This window comes from Suncus etruscus, chromosome 17 (genome assembly GCF_024139225.1).
Source record: "Suncus etruscus isolate mSunEtr1 chromosome 17, mSunEtr1.pri.cur, whole genome shotgun sequence".
In the NCBI taxonomy this organism is placed as follows: domain Eukaryota; kingdom Metazoa; phylum Chordata; class Mammalia; order Eulipotyphla; family Soricidae; genus Suncus; species Suncus etruscus.
In genome coordinates this window covers 36,915,842-36,941,245 of record NC_064864.1, presented here as the reverse complement: position 1 = coordinate 36,941,245, position 25,404 = coordinate 36,915,842, and the positions used below count along the sequence as shown (strand labels likewise).

The window sequence follows — 25,404 nt, the reverse complement described above, 5'->3', positions numbered from 1 at the left end:
TGCAAAGTAAATGTTAATCTCTCCAATTATTAGTACAAATATATTCTTTTTTTGGGGGGGGCCACACCCATTTGATGCTAAGGGGTTGCTCCTGACTATGCACTCAGAAATCGCCCCTGGCTTGGGGGGACCATATGGGACACCAGGGGATCGAACCGCAGTCCGTCCTATGCTAGTGCTTGCAAGGCAGACACCTTACCTCTAGCGCCACCTTCCCGGCCCCTAAATATATTCTTGTCTTAGTCCCTTCTTGGCTTATGGATGTGCAAAGTCCTTGGTTCAACATCCAGGACTGCAAATGTTTTAATATTTATTGTTTGAACTGAATTGCATTGAGTGAATCCAGACAAGAGCCACAATTCTTCTAATCAAGGAGCCCCACCACAACACATTAAAAAAACCACCACACTACAAAGGTCACAATGAGACAACAACACAGAACCACACCACATCTAGAGAGTGAAGATGGTAGTTATGAAGACTCAGCTAACATCAACCACCTATATAACCTCTCTCATCAGGACTTTAGAGAGGAAATGTTAAGATTGTTCAAAGAACTCAAAGAGACCATAAAATGGAAAGCCAATAAGACTTAAGCAAATATGAGAACTAAAATAAGAAAACTTCAAACAAAAATATTAGGACTGAAAAACTTAGTCGGTGAAATTAAAAACTCACTAGAAAGCCTCACCAGCAGAGTAATAGCTGCTAAGGACAGAATCAGTGAGCTGGAAGATGAGCTGTATAATACCTCCATTCAACAGAAAAAATGGTAAAAGAGTCATAAAACAAAAAGGAGATGGAAATACCCTGAAAATAGGTGAACAGACAATAGTAGTTCTGAGGGATAAATTTAACAGGAACAACATAAGAGTCATTGAGGTCCCAGAAGGCCAGGAAGAAAACACCCATGAAGAAGCAATAGTCAAAGACATCATTGCTGAGAAATTCCCAGAGCTGAAGAATTCTTGCACCCACATTCTGGATACCAAAAAGGGCAAATAAAAGCACCTCAAGTCACAATGATGAAAACCATATATAGAGATAGAATACTGAAAGCAGTAAGATAAAAAAGGAAAATTGCATACAAATAAGCAAATTTAAAATTTGCAGCAGATTTATCACAAGCAACTCTCCAGGCCCAAATGGAGTGTTGGGATATAGTAGGAAAACTCAGTGAAATGAATGCCTCATCAAGACTATTTAACCCAGCCAAACTTTCATTCAAGTTTGATGGAAGGATACACAGTTTCATGGATGGCTCAGGAACTTTACAGACTCAAAACCAACCTTAAAAGAAAAACTAAAGGGTCTACTTTATGTGTATATTTTATGACTGAAACTCAATAATAAACAACTTAGTAACCGTGATGTTTAAATAAAGTATTTGATTTTAAAAAGGCAAGACAAACACCCCAAACTTCTACAAAAAGATGGCACAAAAATCCCATAACAATCATCTCCTCAATGTCAATGGACTAAATGCACCAGGTACAGGTAAAGAAACACAGAGTCAAGAAATGAATCAGAAAATTGAATCCAACATTTTCCTGCTAGCAAGAAACACATCTGAGTAGTCAGAGCAAACAGACTCAAAGGTTGGAAGTCAATTCTTCATGCAAACAACTTCCTTAAGAAGGCTGGGATGGTCATACTAATATAAAACAATATAGACTTCAGACTTTAGAAAGGTTATAAGTGGGGCTGGAGAGATAGCATGGAGGTAAGGTTGGCGGTTTGAATCCCAGCACCCCATATGGTCCCCTGAGCCTGCCAGGAGGGATTTCTGAGAGCATAGAGCCAGGAGTAACCCCTGAGTGCTTCCGGGTGTGATCCAAAAAAACCAAAACAAAAAAAGGTTATAAGAAACATATAGGCCATTTTTTAAAAATCAAGGGATATGGGCCAGAGAGATAGCACAGCGGTAGGGCATTTGCCTACTCAGAACTGTTGGTGGTTTGAATCCCAGCATCCCATAGGGTTCCTGTGTCTGCCAGGAGTAACCCCTGAGCGCTGCTGGGTGTGAACACAGAAACCAAAAATAAATAAATAAATAATCAAAGGATATGTAAATCAGGAAGAAATCACATGCCTAGTCATATATGTACCCAAAGGGGGACAGCAAAATACTTAAAACAACTACTAATAGACTTGAAGAAAGACATCAATAGCAACATGGTAGTTGAGGGAGACTTCAACAGTATTCTGTCACCTCTTAATAGGTCAACCAGGTCAAAACTCAACAAGAATATACTAGCTTTTTAAATGGAAGATAGTGGCTTATTAGACATATATAGGTCTTTTCATCCTCACAAAATTGAATATACACTAAATTGTTCTCCAATGTATATAGGACATTCTCAAAAATAGACCACTGGGTCATAAAACAAACCTCCATAAATAAAATAATAGAAATTATATCAATTATCTTCTCAGGCCATGATGTAATAAAAATAGAAGTAAATTATAAACAGTAATGAAAAAATAACTAATACCTGGAAATTAAGTAGCTCTCTATTGAACAATCAGTGGGTCAAAGAAGAAATCAAAGAGGAAATCAAAATAATCCTAGAAACAAATGAGAATGAAAACTCATAAAGGAAGAGAAAAAACTTAATAAGTTGAATCAGAAAACAAAAGGGGGGAAAAAGGAAAAACGGGGGGTTGTCTCTATAGGTACTACAAAAATTCAGAGAGTAATCAGAGATTACTTTGAGAATCATTATGCCACAAAACAAGTAAACCTATGAGAAATGGAATAATTCTTAGACTACTATAACCACCCACGATTGAACTAAGATGATGTAAAATACCTTAATAGGCCTATCACTAAGGAAATTGACATGCATGGTAATCAAAATGCAAAAACCTCCCCCCAAAAAAGCCCAGACCCAAATGGTTTCACTAGTAGATTATTTCAAACCTTTAAGGAGGACTTACTGCCCATCCTTATCAGGCTCTTCCAGGAAATAAAAGAAATAGAAACACTCCCAAACAGTCTCTATGAAGCTAACATCACCCTGTTACCAAAAGAAGACAGAGACACCACAAAAAAAAGAGAATTAGAAGCTGATATGCTTAAGGAACAAAGATCTCACAAAATACTAGCAAACAGAAACCAACAGCTCATCAAGAATGTCATACACCGGGGCCTGAGTAATATAGTGCAGTGGTAGGGCATTTGCCTTTCACGAGGCTGACCCAGGACAGACCTCGGTTTGATCCCGGCATTTCATATGATTTCCCAGCCAGGAGTGATTTCTGAGTGCTTAGCTAGGAGTAACCCCTGAGCATCACCAGGTGTGGCCCAAAAACCAAAAAAAAAAAAAAAAAAAAATGTCATACACCATGATAAAGTAGAATTCATTCCAGAGATGTAAGGATGGTGGTAAATGTGCACTATATTACAGTCCTCTCTTATACACAATTATTAGGCATTGTTAAAAATTCTTATGATTTTCTATATTCTTTTTTTTCGGGCCACACCCATTTGATGCTCAGGGGTTACTCCTGGCTAAGCGCTCAGAAATTGCCCCTGGCTTGGGGGACCATATGGGACGCCAGGGGATCAAACCGTGGTCCTTCCTTGGCTAGCACTTGCAAGGCAGGCACCTTACCTCTAGCGCCACCTCGCCAGCCCCATGATTTTCTATATTCTTACATTAACACTTTTACTAGCAATGAGGTTGGCAGAGCAATTCTTGCTTGGTTTGGAACTTGTTTAAAAGTGTAAAATGCAATTATCCTAAGAATAAGTTAATTTAGCTTCATTACCCAAAGATACATGATTTTTAGCTTTATATACCATGTGAATACCAAGAATTTCAGAAAAGATGTCTGAAAAAGATTCCAGTTTAGAGGAAACTAGAGATACTTCATAAAGTCTGACATTTGCATGGTGTGTACTCAGCCCAGAATAGAGACGTCAAAACAAATTGAACAAAGATCTTCTCCTCAAACAAGATGCATATCTGTAGATTAACTGTGTCGGAGTGGTTTGCATTTGGTGGGTTTGAGGATGGAGCACATTCAGTGGTGTTCATGGGTCATGCTTGGCTGTGCTAAGGGACTATATGCTGTAGCAGGATATGAAGCAGAATTATGCCCACAGCCACATTCTAGACAAGCATCTTAACCTTTGCACTCTTTTTTCTGCCCCTAAATGTGTATATATGGAGTCAAACAGACCAGGATTCCAGCCTCCTTTTACCATTTCATTGTTATATGGCATTGAGAAATTCAAATGTCAGTACTTCTATATAAAACAAAAACCAAAACCTAACATATTTGTGAAGTGATTTAAATAAAGTAATGGATATAAATTCATCAGACTAATGCCCTACACACATCTGTCTTCACTGTATTTTAATTATTAATATATCGTAATAAAACCATTATTTTGAAGCAGTTAATATCTAAAATATATAAGGAGGGGCCGAAATGATAATACAGAAGCTAGGGTGCTTGCCTTGCATGCAACAGACATTAGTTTAATCCCTGGCAACACATCTGGTCTCTCAAACCCACCAGAAGTGACCCCCAAGTATAGTATAAGCCCTGAGCACCACTAGGTATTTTCCAAAAACACTAATATATATTGGAATTTATACAAACCAAAACAATAAAAACCCAGAGTCTGATTTTAAAATGGCGGGGGAACTTAATAGATGTATTTCCAAAGAAAGTATCCAAATGACCAGCAAGAGGTCAGAGAAATAGCTCAATAGGCTGAGCACAGGCTTTGTGTGAAGTATCTGATATTTTATGATCTCCCTAGCACTAGCAGGAGCAACCTCTGAGAACTGAGCCAGAAGTAGTCCCAAATCAAAACATAAAAAAACAAGATAAAGAAATTTACTAATCAGTGCATGAAGTTGTCACTAACTATCAAGGTAATGCAAATCACTACCTTGGGAGATGTTGTCGCCTCATATCAGACAGACTGTTTCATCAAGAAGACAAGAGTTAGAGTTGTTGAGAATGTGGAGGAAAGGGAATATTTGTATACTGTTCATGGAAATTCATATGAGGTACCACTCTGGAAAACAGCAGGGAATATCCTCCAGAAATAGACTACTACTTTCCCCCAAGTATTGACAGTTATGGCCCTGGAAAATTGATGAGTGTGTCCCACAAATAAAAAGATTAATATATGCCATATGATCCAGCCTATTGATATATGGATATATATTCAGAAGTTCTAGTAGAGCATCAATGAGATATATATACTCTATGTTTGATGCAGCATTGTTCACAATAGCCAAACTAGAGAATCAACAGATCAATAGATAAAGAAGACAAATATATATGGTGAAATATTAGCAACCATGAGGAAGAATAAATTCCTGCCTTTTTTAAAATGTTCTGGGCCTTTCAGATATTATAGTAAGGGGGATAAGTCAGGTAGAAAAATAAATACTTGAGGCCGGCGAGGTGGCGCTAGAGGTAAGGTGTCTGTCTTGCAACCACTAGCCAAGGAAGGACTGCGGTTCGATCCCCCGGGGTCCTATATGGTCCCTCCAAGAAAGGGGTAATTTTTAAGCGCTTAGCCAGGAGTAACCCCTGAGCATCAAACGGGTGTGGCCTGAGAAAAACAAAAAAAAAAAAAAAAGAAAAAGAAAAAAAGAAAAACAAATACTGAGCTGGAGCCATAGTACAGAGGGAAAGGCATTTGCCTTGCATGCGGCTGACCTAGAATTCAATCCCCAGCATCCCATAAGATCCCCTGAACAACGCCAAGAGTGATTCCTGAGTGCAGAGACAAGAGTAACCCTTGAGTACCAACAGATGTGTCTCAAGAAAACAAAACAAAAATACTTAATAAAACACTTATATGTGGAATCTAAACAAACTGAACCAGAGAAAACAAAATAGAATAGTTATTAGTATCAAGGGCTGAGGAGTGGGGATAGAAGAAATGCTTAATGGCATAATATTTCAACTAAATAGCTAATTAGTTTTGATGATCTAATAAAGTCCCCATATATTTATATTATAGTCTATGATACTACATTATATAAATCCAGCTTCTAAGTGACTAGGTCATAAGTATTTGAACCACCAAAAAAAGATGTTTGTTATTTGTTTCTGCTCAGAGCTTACTCTTTTACTCAATGGTGCTTAGGGGACCATATGGGATGTGGAAGATCATAAAGTCATTAAGTCCTAGCTTTGAATTCAGGGTCATTTTCTGGGAGCTCAGTGGGTCAGTCATATGGGGCTCCAAGGATCAAAACCAGGGTGGTTACATACATAACTACTTATAAGATAGTACTTTCCACTGTAATTATCTCTCCGGCTCCCCAAAAGATAAATATATATGTAATGTGATAGAGATTATCAGCTATTGCTATAATGACCAGCATATTTAATAAATAAATTTACCAAATCAACATATTGTATGCCTTAACCCTTAACACTGTTACACATCAATTGTAAATCTCAATTTTATTTGTTGGCAAGAAATTTGACCTCAGCAGAGCTCCTCACTCTGCACTCAGGAATTACTCCTGGTAGTGCTCAGGGGACCATACAGGATATGAGAGGTCAAACTTAGGGTGACCAGATGCAAGTGCTTTACCCATTGCTATCTGTCCGGCCTCAATTTTCTTTTTCAAAAAGATATAAAAATGGTGCACTATATGTAATAACTGTGGGGTTAATTGTAACACTCGATGTAGCTAATATTTTCCTGGTCCTTGTGATAAGCTGATCAATTTAACTCTAGAAATTAAGTCTAAGAAATTAGCCACCAAAAAAAAAGGGGGGGGGGCCGGAGATATAGCACAGAGGTGTTTGCCTTGCAAGCAGCCCATCCAGGACCTAAGGTGGTTGGTTCGAATCCCGGTGTCCCATATGGTCCCCCATGCTTGCCAGGAGCTATTTCTGAGCAGACAGCCAGGAGTAACCCCTGAGCACCACCGGGTGTGGCCCAAAAACCAAAAAAAAAAAAAAAAAGAAATTAGCCACCAAAAAGTATTACTATTTTTGCCATGCAATGGTTACAAGCTAACAAAATTGTGTTTTTCTTCTTTCTTTCTTTCTTTCTTTCTTTCTTTCTTTCTTTATTTCTTTCTTTCATTCTTTCTTTCTTTCTTTCTTTCTTTCTTTCTTTCTTTCTTTCTTTCTTTCTTTCTTCCTTTCTTTCTTTCTTCTTTCTTTCTTTCTTTCTTTCTTTCTTTCTTTCTTTCTTCCTGCCTTCCTTCCTTCCTTCCTTTCTTTCTTTTTTTTTTTTTGGAGTGGGTGGGGGAAGAGGTGGTACCTATACCTGGAAGCGTGCTCCCAGCAGGATTTATGGGACATGCAGTGCCTAAAATCAAACTATTCCCCAGGTCATTTCCCTAGCTCTGCACTAAAGAATTTATTCTATAAGGTTCAAGGTACCATATAGAATGCTAGGGATCGAACCTCTGTAAACAGCATGTAAGGCTGGTGCCCTACCTCCTGTATTATTGCTTCAGCCTCATGGCAAGAAGTTTTTAAGTTATAATATTTACCCACAACACTTATGTTTTTACCAATCATGCATTTTCCCTTTGTGGTACCAATATCTGCATTCTGACCACTACCTAAGGACTTAGGGTGAAAATTATGTTTGTTTACATTTATCAAATGAAACAAATATACCATTCTGGAAGAGATAATGATAACACATAGGCAGAGAGTGCATGAGAAATCTCTGTGTTTCTGTGATACCAATCTCAAACTGCTCTGAAAAAACTAAGTAAGTCTAATTAAAAATAAATAAATAAATAAATAAATAAACAAACAAACCTTGAGGACTAGAAAAATAACTCAACTTATTAAGCACACAATTTGCAAGCTAAAGGTCCAGGTTTGATCTCCATCACCACATGGTCTCCCTGGCATTGCTGGGAGCCAGTCCCAAGTACATAATGGAAGCACTGCCAGGTGACCCAAAGAAAAACAAAATTTAATTTAAAAATTTGTATCTTGAGGCCGGGCGGTGGCGCTAAAGGTAAGGTGCCTGCCTTGAATGCGCTAGCCTTGGACGGACCGCGGTTCGATCCCCCGGTGTCCCATATGGTCCCCCAAGCCAGGAGCAACTTCTGAGCACATAGCCAGGAGTAACCCCTGAGCGTTACCGGGTGTGCCCCCCCCAAAAAAAACCAAAAAAAAAAATTTGTATCTTATGGCATTTCAAATTTCATTCACTGAGCCAATTCCATCTATTGACTTGGAGAAAACAAGTGATAAATTTCACAAGTATTCCATTTGATAGAGCAGTTTTAATAACGACTAGCTCCCTTTCCTTTCATTTTCTGGATTTACCAAATAGGCCGCCTTGAACATATTGATGTTTTTGTGGGTGCTCTGTGGGAGCCATCCATCGAGGAGCCACAAGTCAGGTTTCAGCTGGCAAACTAGGCTCAAGCTGGACTCAGTCCCAACAAGCTTTCTTGTTGCGCAGGGATACCAGCACCACACATTGACTGCAGCAAAGCACCCCACTTAGGTTTCCAGAGTCACCTTAAACCATGAAACTTTTCCTTCCTCTGTCTACCCAGTGATAAAAGTAGTACTGCTTCAGCTGGTCATGAAACAGAGGAAGAAAACCAGCGCAAGTCCTCAGAGAAGATACCTCTTCTACATCATTGGGTTTATTCTCTGGAAGTTTCTGTAACCTTTAACAAAAAATAGTTCCATTTTATTTCTCTTGATCTAAGCCTCAGTAGAAACTTCAGAAGTATAGTGACACAGAATGGGCCTGCCACAACATGGATCAACTGGGTGGATCTGATGCTATTCTGCTTCATGAGAGCAGCCCCATGCATTTACTTTTCACACAACTGGTTCCCCATTCTTAACTTGGTGCCCTGTCAACAAAAGAGGATCCAGTATGTATTTATTTGCTAAGTTTTTGGAGGGTGTCACACCCGGCAGCACTCAGGGGTTACTTCTGGTTCTTGTGCTCAGAAATCGCTCCTGGCAGGCTTGAGGGACCATATGGGATGCCGGGATTCGAACCACTGTCCTTCTGCATGCAAGGCAAATGCCCTGCCTTCATGCTATCTCTCTGGCCCCTTGGCTAATTTTTTTTAACGAAGGAATAAATAAGTCAACTGTTCTTCTCCTTGCATAGACATGAGAGCATTTATTTAACTTACAATTTAGAAAGAGTGAAAAATGCTTCCAACAGTTTTTAAGTCTAAGTATGAAGAAAAAAATGGTACCTGGGTAAGAACTTAAGAACCTTGGTGTTGGGGGGTCTGAATGTACTGAGTTGGAGAATGTACTAAGTTAGGAGAGAGTCACAGACTAAGAAGACATTAAGATTCTCCACTGTTCGACCAGAACAATAACACAGGATGTAAGGCACTTCACTTACCTTGCATGTTGCATATTACAGTTCAATCCCTGGTACCTCATGGAGTGACCCCTACACAAAGTCAGGAATAGCTCTTGCTGGGTATGACCCAAGTCACTCTCCCCTAAATCTCCCAAAACTAAGGAACATAGAATCTCCCTAGAAGGATAATTAGAAAGGCTCTGTGGGAAAAGGGCCTAAAAGATGAGGTCAGGGTTTCACAATCCCCTTTTCACCTATGAAATTTTGCACAGCCCTCATCATATAAAATATATAAAAACAGGTATACAAATCGAATATTTTCTGATAATAAATCATAAAGATTCCACGCAGGACTTAACCGTCAGCATGAGGACTTTCTTTTCACGTAGACCTGCACTTGTCAGCATGAGGTCTTTCTGAATCTTACTGGAGAACAATACTTTTAAGCCTTCAAGTTTTTAAGACATGATCTATAAGTTTTGTAAAATATTCAGTTTGTAACTTCTTAGAGTTTGGATGTCTAATGGGGCAAATTTAAAAATCATAATGAAGTTGATTTTAAAACAATATTTTAAGATTTGTTGTGCCCCTGCCACATTCAATTTAAGAAGTTAGGGATTATATAATGGGGTGAATGGATACTTTATCCTCATGCTATGTACTCTTTTGTACTGTGGATAGATTTTCTATTCAAAATACATCAAAGGGCCAAGGAAACAATATGGTGTATAGTGTTTATCTAGCAAGCACCCAACCCTGATTGGATGCAAACTCCACCTATGATCCCCAGATTACCAAGGAAGTGATCCCTGAACACAGAGCCAGTAATAAGTAATGACTTATGTATGCCACCCCAAAATTCCTCAAAATATAAAAATTAAAAACAAATAAAATGGGCCTTTGAAGATAAAGTAATATTCCTCCCAAATATTGAGCACAAGCTTGTTGTGTATACATTTGCCCACACACTTACATGGGCTCCATGATAAAGGACTGTAAGACAAGCTGAACACTGATTTCAGCCCCAGTAAGAGCTTGCCCTGTGAGAGTTTGGTTTCACCTCTCCTCATACTTTCCAGGGTTCAGCCCCTTAGAAGGGGGAGGGAAGTTTCCAGAGAGCAGTCTGGAGTCTTGAGAGCCTTTCAAGACCGTGGCTTTTGGAGTACTCTGAAGTGGAGTGCGGGAAGAGCATGTTCAGGCCCATGGCTGGCTGGCTCTGTAGAGCTCTCTAGGGGGATCTGAAAGATCCCTGGGAGACCTTACTCCACTCAGGGGACTTAGAGGGAGGGAGAAACAGTGCCTAAAGTCAGTGACGGAGGGGTCTTAAGGACACCCCATCTTTAGGAAGCTACATTCTGCTCCCTGCGATCCAGATGACATTTCTGAAAGCAATTTGTGCACCCCTGATAATGAGGAGTAATTTTTCCTTCTAATCTCAGCCCTGATTTCTCCTAAATCCCTCCTTCTCACTTTGTCTAAGTGATTATTTGATTATAGTGTGTCTAAAGTCTTCCTTTATGACTTGTAAAATATGGAAATAGTGAACCTTGCTGTGTGGTGGAATTGCCAATTAAATATACAGTTATTATTTTAAGGACCACACCCAGAGGTGCTGGAGGCCTCCCTTGGGGTTACTCCCATTGGTGATGGGGAGGCAAGCATGGAAATCAAATCACCCTCCTACATGCAAAGCACGTGCTCCAGCCCATTGAACTATGTCTTCAGCTCTACCAATCAGTTTATTCTTTCTTCCACATTTCTAAACTTTTTCACAGTAAACATGTTTATTTTTGTTACTGTTGAACCCTATGGGGATTCTTTTTTATCATTTGCATACAATTTTGCCATCAAGATATTGGAAACTACAACAACCTCTTGGTATTTTTATTTTATCTAATTATATTTTCATTTGTTTTGTTTTGTGAGTACACCCAGCAGTGTTCAGAGGCAAACCCAGATTTGATGTCAGAGTTTATTCCTAGTGATGCTGGAGGACCATGTAGTATTAAGGATTGAACCTAGGCCTCCTGCATGCAAAGTATGTTTTCCAGACCTTTGAGATATTTTCTCTGCTCTTTCTTTGAGTTTTTATATCAGAAACATAAAAGGACACACAAGGAAGATAAACAAATAGGTAAACAGGTCAAAAGGCACAAACATAAAGTTGAAAATAAATCATGAAGATTATAGTTGATAATAATAGTATATTAAATATTTGATGGTTGTGAAGAGTCCTTATGACATAATAAATAAGTTTCATTTTAGTTGTGCATGGGAATAAATGTGAACTAAATTCACTATAGTAACTGATTTTCAATATTCACAACTATGGAATTATGGCATATCTCTGAAACTAATATAGTGTACCATGTTGATTATACTTGAATATAAAGAAATAAATAACAAGACTAAAGATCAGAGAGATAGTAGAGCAGAACAGGTAAAACACTTACTTGCACTGAGTTAATCTAGGCCAACCTAGATCATTCTCAGAACCACATATGGTTCCCCAAGCCCTGCCAGAAGTGATCCCTGAACATGGAGACAGAAGTAAGCCCTGAACATTACCAGGTGTGACCCAAACTATATCTATTGAGCAGTATATACAAAATGAACACAAGCAAGGTTTTTGGGAGATATAAGGACTATATACTGTCAAGACTTCAGGCTTAGGTCCATCTTTTTTTTATCCTCACTCATACTTCAAGAGCCAAATAGATTCAACTCACTATTCTCTAGTCTTTCATTCTCCTTTCCACTCTGACTCCAACACCTGCTAGTTGGAGAGCCCTCTTAAACCTTCACTTCAGCTGCCTTTAGAAATTCACTTTCTAATCTAGGAAAGCAATACTCCACACCGCTAAGCAGTAGCAGTTTCAGTAAGGCAGATGGAAACAAAGAAAGGGGACCACATTCATTTGAAGATTTGCATAGGCCAAGACACTGAAAGCAAAGGCCTTGAGAATCTAACCTACTTTGTTGGCAGCTCCTGAAAAGTCACCATCTTGACTCACACTCCTTCTTGCCTTACCTACTCACCTCCCTTTTGAGGACTGTGGCTGCATGAACAGGGAAGGAACCCTCAAACCCATTCTAAGCTCAGAGTCTTATAGCGCCAGTTCAGCTCTCAGGACTGACTTCACTTCATTAAATCTCTATTTTCACATCTGTAAAATTGGGGTATTACCTGAATCAAATAAGACAAGGCAAATTAAGTTCTCAGTAGATGTGAGGTAATTTGAGTTGGTCTTGTTTATTTGGAGTTGGAGATTTTTTTATTTCACCTGACAGTGTTAAGGGGTAGTGTGGTGCTAGAGATGGAATCCAGGCCTTTCCTTCCTTTCTTTTTTTAATTTACTTTATTTAAAGAACATGCATTTAAAGAACATAGTTGACAAAGTTGACCATAATACATTTGTTTCCAGATAAGTGAGAGCAAAGTTATTTTTAAAAAAGAAAAAAAATGAAAAGGAAAAGGAAGAGAAAAAATAAATATTTTTAAGTACAGTAACAAGCAAATTTGTGAAAATTTTTGTATCTCCAATGATCTCATTAAGACATTAGCAGATTTAGTAAGCTCTTGCTGCTAGCTGACCATTCTTCTATTTAATTAGTTTCCAAACATTAAGTAACTTCCACTACACATTGGCATCTAACTTGATGTGTTCATATGATGATGACAGCATCAAACAAATGAAGTTGTCCAGGAATTCAAAGCACTATCACTGATACTGAGGCTTTTGTGGTTGTGTTTTCAGCTGCCAAGTTTCCCGGAAGTAGTAGAGGGGAGGGGGAGATTGGTATTGTCATTCACTCCAAAAAAATCCCTGAACCCAGGCTTCTTATAAGCAAAGCATGCTTTCCAGACCCTTGAGGTGTCTCCTCAAAACTTTTATTTTTCAATTTTGGGTCACCCTGATCAGTGCTCAGGAAATTTCAGCAATTCTAAAACTTTCTGTCACTTCTTAGCCCATTCAAATTTCTATCATTTAGACTATGTTGTTTTATTTATGAATTTGGCAGGTTCTGGGATTTTGAATCCAGGTCTCCTGCATGTGCTTTACCACTGAACCATATCCCTGATCCTATAGTTGATCTGGGTTTGTTTTTTTCTAGTTCCTCCTGTCTTTCAAAAATGTTATTTATTTAAATATAATTTGAGTCACATACTCACAATAGTGTTGATTCTTCTGGTTTTGATGTACACCGTTTCCTCACTTCTGGTTCTTTAGTTTCTGGTTTCTTCTTATTGTTGTTTTGAGGCCACACCTGGCACTGCTCAAGGAACTATGTAGTGCCAGGTTAGATAACCTGAATCTCCCACATGCAAAGCATTGACTCCAGTCCCTTGAGCTATCTCCCTGGCTTTAGACTTCCTTTTGTGTGTGTGTGTTGTTTTGTTTTTGTTTTTGTTTTTGTTTTGGATCATACACAAAAGTGCTCAGGAGTTACTCCTGGTTTTGCATTCAGCCCCTAGACTTCTATTTTAATGAAGAAAAAAAAAAAAAACTCATTCCAGGGACCTGAGAGATAGCACAGCAGTAGGGTGTTTGCCTTGCATGTAGCCAATCCAGGACAGACAGTGGTTCAAATCCCAGCAACCCATACGGTCCTCCTTGCCTGTCAGGAGCAATTTCTGAGCACAGAGCCAGGAGTAACCCCTGAGCACCATCGGGTGTGACCAAAGAAAAAAAAATTAATTCAATTTCTAAATAGTTTGGGGGAACTGCCTCTGAGGGTTGTCTCTCCCAAATTTAGGAAAGAAAGAATTTTTGTTAATTTCTAAATTGTAATTGAAGAGTTGCAAGTACAGTGTTCTGTACTGGGAAGAGAAGAAAAAGTGAAGAGAGAGGAATGAGAGACATGTGGCCTCAAGGTAAAGAGAAATGAAATCACAATACAGGAGAGAAAAGGTTTACAGGAGAAAGATATTTTGGTTGCGCCCTAAATGTTACACAAGGAAGTGAAGTCAGCAAGACACCCATCATAGTATTTTAGATGTTAGAATTGTATATCTAGATAGAACAGGGCTTAAGGTACATTTATTGCATGTGGCTGACCTGGATTGATCCCTGTCACTACATATGGTCCCCCAAGCCCTTCCAGAGCTAGGAACACAAAGATAGGAAAAAGTTTTAAGCATAGCCAGGTATGGTGCCAAATTTTTTAATTAAAAATTAAAATAACTGGGCTGGAGAGATAGCATGGAGGTAGGGTGTTTGCCTTGCATGCAGGAGGACGGTGGTTTGAATCCCAGTATCCCATATGCTCCCCCAAGCCTGCCAGCAGCGATTTCTGAGCATAGAGCCAGGAGTAACCCTTGAGTACAGCCGGGTGTGACCAAAAACAAACAAACAAACAAAAAATTAAAATAAGATGAACTGTACATCTATGGCAATGTTTCTCCAGTGAAGGCAATTCTTGCACACAACCCAGGGAAGAAGTGAGGGAAATTTAGCAATATCTGAAAGACAATATCTAAAGATTTTTTGTTTCTATTGCTCCAAATGATAGAAGAATAACTGGCATCTACTGCTGAAGGTTAAAGGCACAGGAGAGTACCCACAACCAAGAGTTCCCTTACTGACAATGACCAATGTCAGCAATACTGGGATTAAGAAACCCTGGTCATGACTTCCACTTTTTGAAAAAAAAAAGCACACTTGCCTTCCTTGCCTTTAAAAAAAAAATCAGTGTTCGGGCCCGGAGAGATAGCACAGCGGCGTTTGCCTTGCAAGCAGCCAATCCAGGACCAAAGGTGGTTGGTTTGAATCCCGGTGTCCCATATGGTCCCCCATGCCTGCCAGGAGCTATTTCTGAGCAGACAGTCAGGAGTAACCCCTGAGCACCGCCAGGTGTGGCCCAAAAATCTAAATAGATAGATAGATAGATAGATAGATAGATAGATAGATAGATAGATAGATAGATAGATAGATAGATAGATAGATAGATAAAAAATCAGTGTTCTTGGAACCAGAGTGATAGCACAATGGTAGAGTGTTTGCCTTGCACACAGCTGACGCAGGAAAGACCCAGGTTTGATCCTCAGCATCCCATGTGGTCCCCCTAGCCTGCCAGGAGTGATTTCTGAACACAGAGTCAGAACTAACCCCTGATCACCACTGGGTGTGTGGCCCAAAAACTAAATATATATAGTGGTGTTTTTTGAGAGAAGGAGCTAGTTTAGAGGTTAGGGCTTCACTATCCAAACCATCTGGCTCTCAAGCACTGCCAGCTATGGCCCTAGAGGCCCTGAACATAGTCAGAATGCCCACCACCACCAAAACAGAAAGAAAAAAAGATGAGTTTCCTGCCAGGAAAATAGCCCAGAGGGAAAGAGTGCATGCCTGGCATTCAAAAGCTCATCTATAGTTGGATACCCAACCCAGCAGAGTCACCTGCATACTGCTTGAGTGGCCCTGAATTACAGAATAAAAGGTTAAAAGACAAGTATTCCTTGCAGATAGTATTGAGGCTTGTCAAATATTTTCATGTCCGACAATTATACAATGGTTTAGGTTCAACTAATAACAGTATTCCCCTTCCCTTCTTTGCTTCTGGGACACATTTTCCCTTCCTGCATGCCTACAAATACAAAAGAAAGGAATCAAAATGCAGGAAATCAGTAGCCACCGAGTTAATGATTACATGATATCACCTTCACATTCCAGCCCCTACTAGTAGTCTTCTCATCAATGCTTCTTTAGATAAGTCAAGATACTTTACCAGAATGGGCTGCTGTCCAAGCAGATTAAATTAAAAGAGCTTGTAGCACAGTACAAAAAAAATTATCAACATGATTAATCAGAAACAGTTTTACTGGCTATTTGTTAATGAATTTCACCAATCAAACACTTGAGGAATGTGACTGTTGGCTGTTGACCTCAGTAACTCAACACTACTCTGCTGTGTTAAATTGATAAATTGATTCAAAAGAATGTTTACCTCCCTTTACTGTATAACTCTATGCCTCTATGCTTGGAGTCTTTTTATAAGAGGATGAGCTTGTCTTCCAAAAGTCTTGTGTAATGAGCCAGAGAATTACTACTGGGGTTAAGGCTAACCCCATTCAAATCTCTGACACTTGATATGATCCTCTGAGTACCTCTAGGAATAACCTCTGAGCAGGGCTGGGTATGGTCCAAATCACTCACTCACACACACACACACACACACACACACACACACACACACAAAGCAAAGAAAGGTCCTCAAAAAGATATCCAATTTACTATCAAGGTATATTCTAAATTTTAGGAAGATTTAACCACACTGAAGCCCATTCAGAACTGAAGGCCATAGTCCCTCTTAGAAGCAGCCCCTCTACTCACAGCCATTAAGAGATAAAGCAGAGGTGTCTCTAGTGCCGCTCAGAAGTTCATGCCCTCCTGATCATACTCCTTTTCTAATCTACTTGACTTCAGTAGCTAATTCAGATCTCAGATGTACTGTGCAAACACAAATGGCATTCCAGACAATCAGCCATCACTGAACTGGAAGTTGAGTAAACCACTCACTTAGCAGTCTTGGTAAGAGCTGGTGAATGGGGGGAGCAAGAGCTAACACAGGTGGCTTAAGGACTGAATGCTGGAAGAAAGCTCAAACTAGAGACAATGATGTCTTCGTGGCTCAGAACATTTGCTCTTGCTTGCTGAGCACGTATGACCATTTTGCAAGTCACTTTTTCTTTACTGGATCATTTTCAGCCTTGCAACAACTGGTAAGGCCAATATTCTTCCATCTGGAGGTAGGATCAGGAAAAGTGCTGCCTGGCAACTTCTGCCTCACAGACTTGAATAAATGATGAATGAGGCAAGTTACAAAGACCCAAGACACTATTGAAAAGGCTGGGGAGCAAGAACTAAGACATGCAAAGCCAATGAAGGAGAAATTGATGTAGATAGACTCCCCAGGCACCGGCAAATGTTTGGAGTTCCAAAGTGTCAGATGCAGTTACCTATTTAGAAGAAATCATTCCAATTGTTTAAATAACAGTAAATTGCTTATAGAAAAGCATAATTTTTTGGCTCAATATCAGATGTTTGATTTTAAATCAAAGGAAGGGCAGGGAGTTTGAGCTTGCTGCTAAGATTCTTCAAAATTGCTAATTTAGGGGCCAAAGCGATAGCACAGTGGTAGGATGTTTGCCTTGCATGTGGCCAACCCTGGACAACTCCAGTTCAATTCTTGGTATCCTATATGGTCTCCCGAGCTTTCCAGGAACAATTTCTGAGCACAGAGCCAAGAGTAACCTCTGAGTCCTGCTGCGTGTGGCCCAAAAACCCAAAAAACAAAATTCCTAATTTAGGGGAGGTTTTTTTTTTAAAAAAAATATTAAATTACTTTATTTATAGACCATGTATTACATAGTTACTCATAATATAATCTCACCATATGTGTAAAATCCCCTCCACCATTGTCCCAGATTCACACTACTTCCAAATCCAACCCCTTGGCAGGCATAAAATAATATATTTTATATTGCTTGATTACAGATAAGTAGTAAAAATTACTTTTTAAAAATAGTACAGCAAAAGTAAAATTTAAAAAAAGTAATGTATCTCATAATGAGGTAATTAAATCATTGTCAGAAGGTTTGCAAAGCAATTTGTTACTAGTTGATTTTCTGCTATTTGTTTTGTTTCTGAACATTAAGCAGCTTTGAATCCACATTGACATTACTGAGTTCCTATTGTAATGACAGTATGGGGAAAAATTGTAGTTGTCCAGGAATTACAAGTTTATATGAAAAGGCATAGGGAGGGTGCTCACACTCACTCCAAAAAAATCTTAGTGGTGTCAGCTCAATTACTGACATACCTGGAATTTTGGTCAGTTTGGCACTCTGCAGAGATCGGTGGTTAAGTAGTGAAACAGGACCTTGATGAAGCAGCAGTGTTGGGTTGTAAGTGCAGCTGGCGTGGCTTCTGCAGGGCTGGGACTTGTCCTGCCTTTTCTAAGATTGCCATTTTCAGCAGCAAGACTGTTGTACCCATAATTTTTCATGGCTTGGTATATATCTTTCTAAAACAGAGTGAGTCTATGGAGCTGACTAAATACATAGCAACTGTGTTTGAGGGGTGTGGTTTTAGCTGCCAGGCCTTCTGGAAGTAAGAAGTGGTGAGGGAAGGTGTCTTGACTCATTCCAAAAATGCCCTGGTGATACCAGCCCAAATCTGGCATACCTGGAGTTTTGATGTTTGGTGTCTCTATAGAGATGAGTGGTTAAGTGGTGACCATCTTCAGCTGCATGGCCAGTGTATAGTTTGGGGATATTTTTTTAAATAAAAAGAAAGTAGGCTCTAGGGGCTGGAGCCATAGCATAACTAGTAGGACATTTGCTTTGCATATTGCCAACTCAGATTCAATGCCCAGTATCCCATATGGTCCCATGAGCACTGCCAAGAGTAATTCCTGAGCATCACAGGGTATTGCCCCAAAACAAACAACAAAACCATACCAAGAAAGCAGGAGCTAGACTGATTCTAATGGGGAATCCAGCTAAAATTTTAGAAAGTGGATTTGTCTTCCCATTGTGTTAATTTGGTTTAAGAGTCACCTGGGAGTGTTTCTTGGTCTGTAGTCAGAAGTGAGCCCCCTGGCAGTGCTCAAGAGACAAAGAATGGTACTAGATCTTTCTTTGAACTTGGGTCAGCAGATGCAAGACAGGTACTTTAATACCTATGTTATCTCTCTGCTCCCTCCCATTCTGTTCATTTTTGTGGTTAACATCTTCTTAAGGCAAACAATTTAGGTTTCTCATTTACAAAAATAATCTAAAGTTCTCTTTTAAAATAACTTTATTTTCTAGATAAAGCCAAAAACAGTGATAAAGTTTTTTTTTATTTTGTGCTACATCTGGAGCTATTCTCAGATCTGAGCTCATGGCATGTGATACTGAGAACTGAACCAGGATCTATTTCAACTAAAGTAAATGTTTTGAACCCCAATTATCTCTCCAGCCAGAAAATAAACTCATCTGGGTCTTGGTATTGATAATGACAAAAATAAATTTTACAAGAGCCGGAGCAATAGCACAGTGGTAGGGCACTTGCCTTGCACATGGCTGACCCAGGACAGACCTGGATTCAATCCCCGGTGTCCCATATGGTCCACCACGCCAGGAGCGATTTCTGAGTGCATAGCCAGGAGTAACCCCTGAGCGTCACCGGGTGTGGCCTAAAAACCCAAATAATTAATTAGTTAACAATATTTTAGATCGAAGATATACATGTTAATGACATTCAAATTTATGCAACAAACTATCCTATTGAGTAAAACTTTAAAAATGGGGGCCGGGCGGTGGCGCTAAAGGTAAGGTGTCTGCCTTGCCAGCACTAGCCTAGGACGGACCGTGGTTCGATCCCCCGGTGTCCCATATGGTCCCCCAAGCCAGGAGCGACTTCTGAGCGCATAGCCAGGAGTAACCCCTGAGCATCAAACGGGTGTGGCCCAAAAAACAAAAAAAAAAAAAAACTTTAAAAATAAAAATAAATAAAAATGACTTTTATATGTAAGAGTTTTGATGTAAAAATAAATAAATAGCCTGGTTAATGATAGGAAGGGTGAATCAGGATACAGCAAAAGCAGAGAAAGTGGGATGGTCATGCTTGAAGTTGGGAGAATACTACAAAGACCCAAATGAAATGCATTATTCAAGGCAAACAAAACCCTTAGAAGGTAACCAAGGGACCTAGTAGCTATCTGTTAAGATCTTCACAGGGGAAAAGAATAATAAAAAAAAAATCCCATCTTGAATCCCACTTTGTTTTTGGTTTAACTGTGTGATATTGTGAAAGCATCTAGCCAAAAAGTCTTGGATTATCTAAGTCTAAACTATGCAATAACTACTGCTTTAAAAAAAAAATCAGTTAATAGGCTAATTTAAAACCAGGAAAAGAGAAGTCAAGAAATGGTGGGGCCGGGCGGTGGCGCTAAAGGTAAGGTGCCTGCCTTGCCTGCGCTAGCCTTGGACGGACCGCGGTTCGATCCCCCGGTGTCCCATATGGTCCCTCAAGCCAGGAGCAACTTCTGAGCACATAGCCAGGAGTAACCCCTGAGCGTTACCCGGTGTGGCCCAAACACCCCCCCCCAAAAAAAAAAAAAAAAAAGAAATGGTGGAATGATCTTGTAGCTTAGCTAAGCCCAAGCCACATCTAGACCCAGGCCTCCAGACTTCAGCAAGGAATTTTTACCATAGCTTTTCATCCTGCCTGCTGGCTCCTTCCTCTGCTTTTTTAAAAACCGTCTCTCAATATAACTACTCGTTCTTTTTTCTTCTTTTATTCCTTTTCCTTGTTTTCAGCCAGAATAATATTGAATGCTTTCTCTCAGAAGGCATCTGGGATAGGTCTCACACACCCAACAGCCTTCACATTTCCTTAGCACTCAGTCATTAAGCCAACATCTCGAGTTGATTTAGTGCTCCCTCTCTGCCAAGTACTCAGAGGGTGTCACTCATTTAACCTTCACATCAATAATCTGGGCTCACCCCCACAATTCCAATTTTAGAGCTCAGATAACCAAGGCATTGACAGTAAGGTTCACTCATGGGTACAAGCTAGAAAAGAGAAGGAATGACACAGCCTGCCCACCTCCTTCAGGTATGGGATGCCCAAACTGCAACCAATGACTCCTCTAATCTCTTTCATCTCTCTGGGATGAAATCCCAGATGAACTCTAGAATCCCCCTGAGAAAGTTAATAAAAGCAAGGTCTCAATAGCTGAGAACTAGCACCAGAGTTAGAGTACATGCCTCTTATGTACCCAGGTTTGATTCTCACATGGTCCCTGAGAATCACCAGGTACAGTACTGGAGGCCCCCAGTAATCCGGGACTGAGTATCATTGTATCTTCGGGCCCTTGTACAGAACTGCCAGCCTTGCTGGCCAAGAATCATTAACGGCTTCTCCTGATTCTCCCTGAATAAGACAAGATCTCATTGGAGATATGACTTGAGTGGTAGAGCATATACTTAGTGTATGTAAGGCCCTATGTCCAATTCTCAGTGTGTGCCACCAATGAGAGTGGCCCACGTCCTGATCACTGCTAGGATTGGCCCTTCTAAAGACTAAATAAAAGCCTACAGAGATGGACTGCCCCATCCTCTCAATCAGACCATTGGTGGAGATGACCCACCACACTATCTTAACCTTCATAGCTGCTAGAAGTGCTTGCCACACTTGGGGAACTCTGTTTAAAGTAGTTGACTTTTCCAGATGACTGGAGCCCAAGAGTCTAGTCAGCAAAATCTCCAGCCCTCCTCTTTCCTTCACATTGGGATACTCATGGAACTCTAGAAGAACCAGGTTGCTATGTTGAGGCTAAGGTACCCAGGTGTTCAAGAAAATTCAGTTTGGGGCCAGAGAGGTAGTACAGCTGGTAATACATTTTCCTTGAATGAGGCTGACCTGGTTTGATCTCCAGCATCATAGAATAATTCCAGAGTACAGAGCCAAGAGTAGCCCTTGAGTATCACCAATATAACCAAAATCAAAAATAAAGATAGATAGATAGATAGATAGATAGATAGATAGATAGATAGATAGATAGATAGATAGATGATAGATAGATAGATAGATAGGTAGGTAGGTAGGTAGGTAGGTAGGTAGGTAGGTAGGTAGGTAGGTAGGTAGGTAGGTGTCTATGAGGAGACAAGAGATAGCATAGGATTTAAGACACTTGCCTGCAAGTGGTTCAATTCTAGGCACCACATACAGTTCCCTGAACACCACCATAAAAAACTTTTTTGTACCATACAAAAAACTCTTCCCAAATAATTTTTTATTATATAGTATATTAACAACTAAGTGAAAATGCGCAAGAGATTATATGGCAGTTAATGGGAGATGAATTATAACAAGAGAGAATGGTTTACAAAAGCAATAAAGGGCCACTTGCAATGCAATAAGCACCTTGGTCTAGGAAACACAAACTTAGAACAGAATAGGAAAACAGACATTGAGGAGCCACTGTAATGATGCAGACAGAGAACTGGGATAATCATTGGCCTGAGTTATAAGAGAAAGTGAGAGTCTCACTTGCAAACAACAAGCAGGCATCCTATGTGAATGGAGCTCTCATACACTGGAAGTGGAGAGAGAGGGAAAGAGCTGTTCTCCTGCTGAGAGAAAAAAAAAAATTCTTTCCTTTGTGCTCATCAGCTCTTCTAGTCAGCTGGTGTTCTTCAAAGCTTGGTCAATATTGTCAGACTGACTTCAGTGTCCCAGGAAAGGTAGAATTCTGGAAGGTTAGCTAAGAGCAACCTGGTCATTTGATGACTGGTAAATTGAGTCCTAAAGAAGGAAAGACAGGGGGAAATTATCTATAGTTTAGCCATATTTATATATAAAAAAGGGTCACGTCAATGAGATATTGAGAACCAATATCTGAGTCAAGTAATGTTATACAGAAAATGCTAGTTCATTCATTAGCAACCCAGAACAAGAAACAAAAATGTTCCCTGGGTTACTGAATTAACTCTCTAGACTATTTATCCATCTTGAATCTCTCTCTGGTGCATAATGATCAGTTAAATTTGAGTATATGATGCCTTTGTCAGTAGTTGCACAATTATTTGAAAAGTTAGTCTCAGGAAACTGTAAGATTTCATGGAATTTTATTTTTTATTTATTTATGTATTTATTTATTTATTGGTTTTTGGGTCACTCCCAGCGACACTTGGGGTTATTCCTAGCCCTACACTCAGAAATAGCTCCTGGCAGGCACAGGGGACCATATGGGAGGCCGAGATTCAAACCACCGTCTTTTCTGGGTCAGCTACATGCAAGGCAAACACCTTACTGCTGTGCTATCTCTCCAGCCCCAGGAATTTTATTTTTATTTTACAGGAAATGGTCTATATAAGCCAAAGAGATGTCACAGAAACTGAAAGTACTTTCCAGCAAGCAGAAAGCCCCAACTTTAAACCCACCCTGATGCCACTACAAATGATCAGACAGTTCTTACAGTCCTAATGTTGGAGAACGGCCATGAGAAAGGGCTGAGAAATGCTGCCATGGCTTTGGAAGCATGCAAGGCAAGCTGAGGGTCTCGACTTAAGTCCCTGCATGCACTGAAGCAATTCTGACTATTTCACAATTGGTTCCCTGATGAATTAAGGTGTAATCTATATTCCCTACATACATCCTTACTAAAATGTCATTCCTTGATGGAGGGAGCTTAAGTATACTGGTGAGGAGTCTGATGTTGGAATCATGTACACATGAAACCATCATTAACAGTATTGTAAATCACAGCACCTCAATCAAATGAATAATTTTTTTGTTTGTAGGCCACACTGGTAGTGCTCAGGTATTATTCCTGGTTCTGCACTCTGCGGCTTGGGGGACTATATGGGATGCCAGGAATCGAATCCAGTCAGCCGCATGCAAGGCAAATGCCCTATTGCTCTGGTTCCAAGTGAATAATAACTTTAAAAATCACTTCTAATTCACTGGCGGGAAATGTCATTCCTATATCCAGGATAGGAAACAAGGCCCAGTCACATGTTACTCTAGGACTTGCCAGTGTCTGGACCTGGAACTTCTTAATCATTTCTATTTCCATAGTATTATCACTTTGGGGGGGGAGTGTCCACATCCATCAGAATTCAGATTATGAATGGCTGGTGTAGCGTATATTTTTGTTGGACAGCCCTGATTTAAGTAAGATTGGCTTATGTTGAAATGACTTACGATTGGGGCAGGAGCCGTGGCACAAGTGGTAGGGCATTTGCCTTGCACAAGCTAACCTAGGACAGACAGAGGTTTGATCTCCCAGCGTCCCATATGTTCCTACAAGCCAGGAGCGATTTCTGAGAGCATAGCCAGGAGTAACCCCTGAGCATCAACAGGTGGGGCCCAAAAAGCAAAAAAATAAAGACTTATGATCAGCTTTTTTAATTTTGATAATTCCAAGTCAGCAAGTGCAAATCACTGCTTGCCCCTTCTTAAGATATGATTGAACTTAATTGATCATATTCACCTTTCCAAGAGATGGAGATTGCCATTTACATACCCGTGGGAGAATAGTTTTCTATTCAGATTTCTATGACTGGCTAGATTAATATAACTAAATATTGAGGAAATTACTGTCTCCTAGAACAGGAAGACTTATCTGTTTTAGGTTGTGTTCATTAGCCTGATAAAGGAAAAAAAACAGGATAAGATGACAGTGACCCTTATATCTTTTTGTTCTTAATTTTCCAACTTAAAAAAATTCTCTATATCTAAGATATTGTCTTTCACTTAACGAAAAGTATTTTAGTATGATATATGTGTAGTATCAAATAAAAAATGCTTAACACTTCTCATCTTTTAGATGATCTTAACGTCAGATGCTTTTAAGATTTAGGCTGACGAGTTAGAGTAAAACTTTGTTTATAAATTCTTTACTGAAGTCAGACTGATGTTCAGAGTTGTCTTTTAAATAGCTATTCAGAAATAAACATGACTAACCTATCCCTATAAGTGTAACTGATAACAGTGCATTTGCCAACTCATTAGTAGAGATGATCATCAGCACAAATTTGTAAATTATGTGATCATAAGAGTTAAAATAAGGGGCTGGAGAGATAGCACAGAGGTAGGGCGTTTGCCTTGCATGCAGAAGGACAGTGGTTCGAATCCTGGCATTCCATATAGTCCCCTGAGCCTGCCAAGAACGATTTCTGAGCATAGAGCCAGGAGTAACCCCTGAGCGCTGCTGGGTGTGACCCAAAAACCAAAAAAAAAAAAAAAAAAAAAAGAATTAAAATAAAAATCATAGATCAAGTGCCGGAGAGATGGCATGGAGGTAGGGCATTTGCCTTTCATGCAGAAGGACAGTGATTTGAACCCCGACATCCCATATGGTTCCCCGAGACTGCCAGGAGCAATTTCTGAGCATAGAGCCAGGAGTAACCCTGAGTGGTGCTGGGTGTGACCCAAAAAAATCACAGATCAAAAAATAATAATAGGGAGCCAGAGAGATGGCATGGAGGTAAGGCGTTTGCCTTCCATGCAGAAGGACAGGGATTCGAATCCCGGCATCCCATATGGTCCCCAAAGCCTGCCAGGAGTGATTTCTGAGTGTAGAGCCAGGAGTGGCCCTTG

At 39.8% G+C, this 25,404-nt stretch overlaps 1 pseudogene; it reads right to left on the bottom strand.

Moving 5' to 3' along the window:
• Positions 1-25,404, bottom strand: part of LOC126033403 (60S ribosomal protein L26-like) — a 46,302-nt pseudogene that overhangs the window by 13,299 nt on the left and 7,599 nt on the right.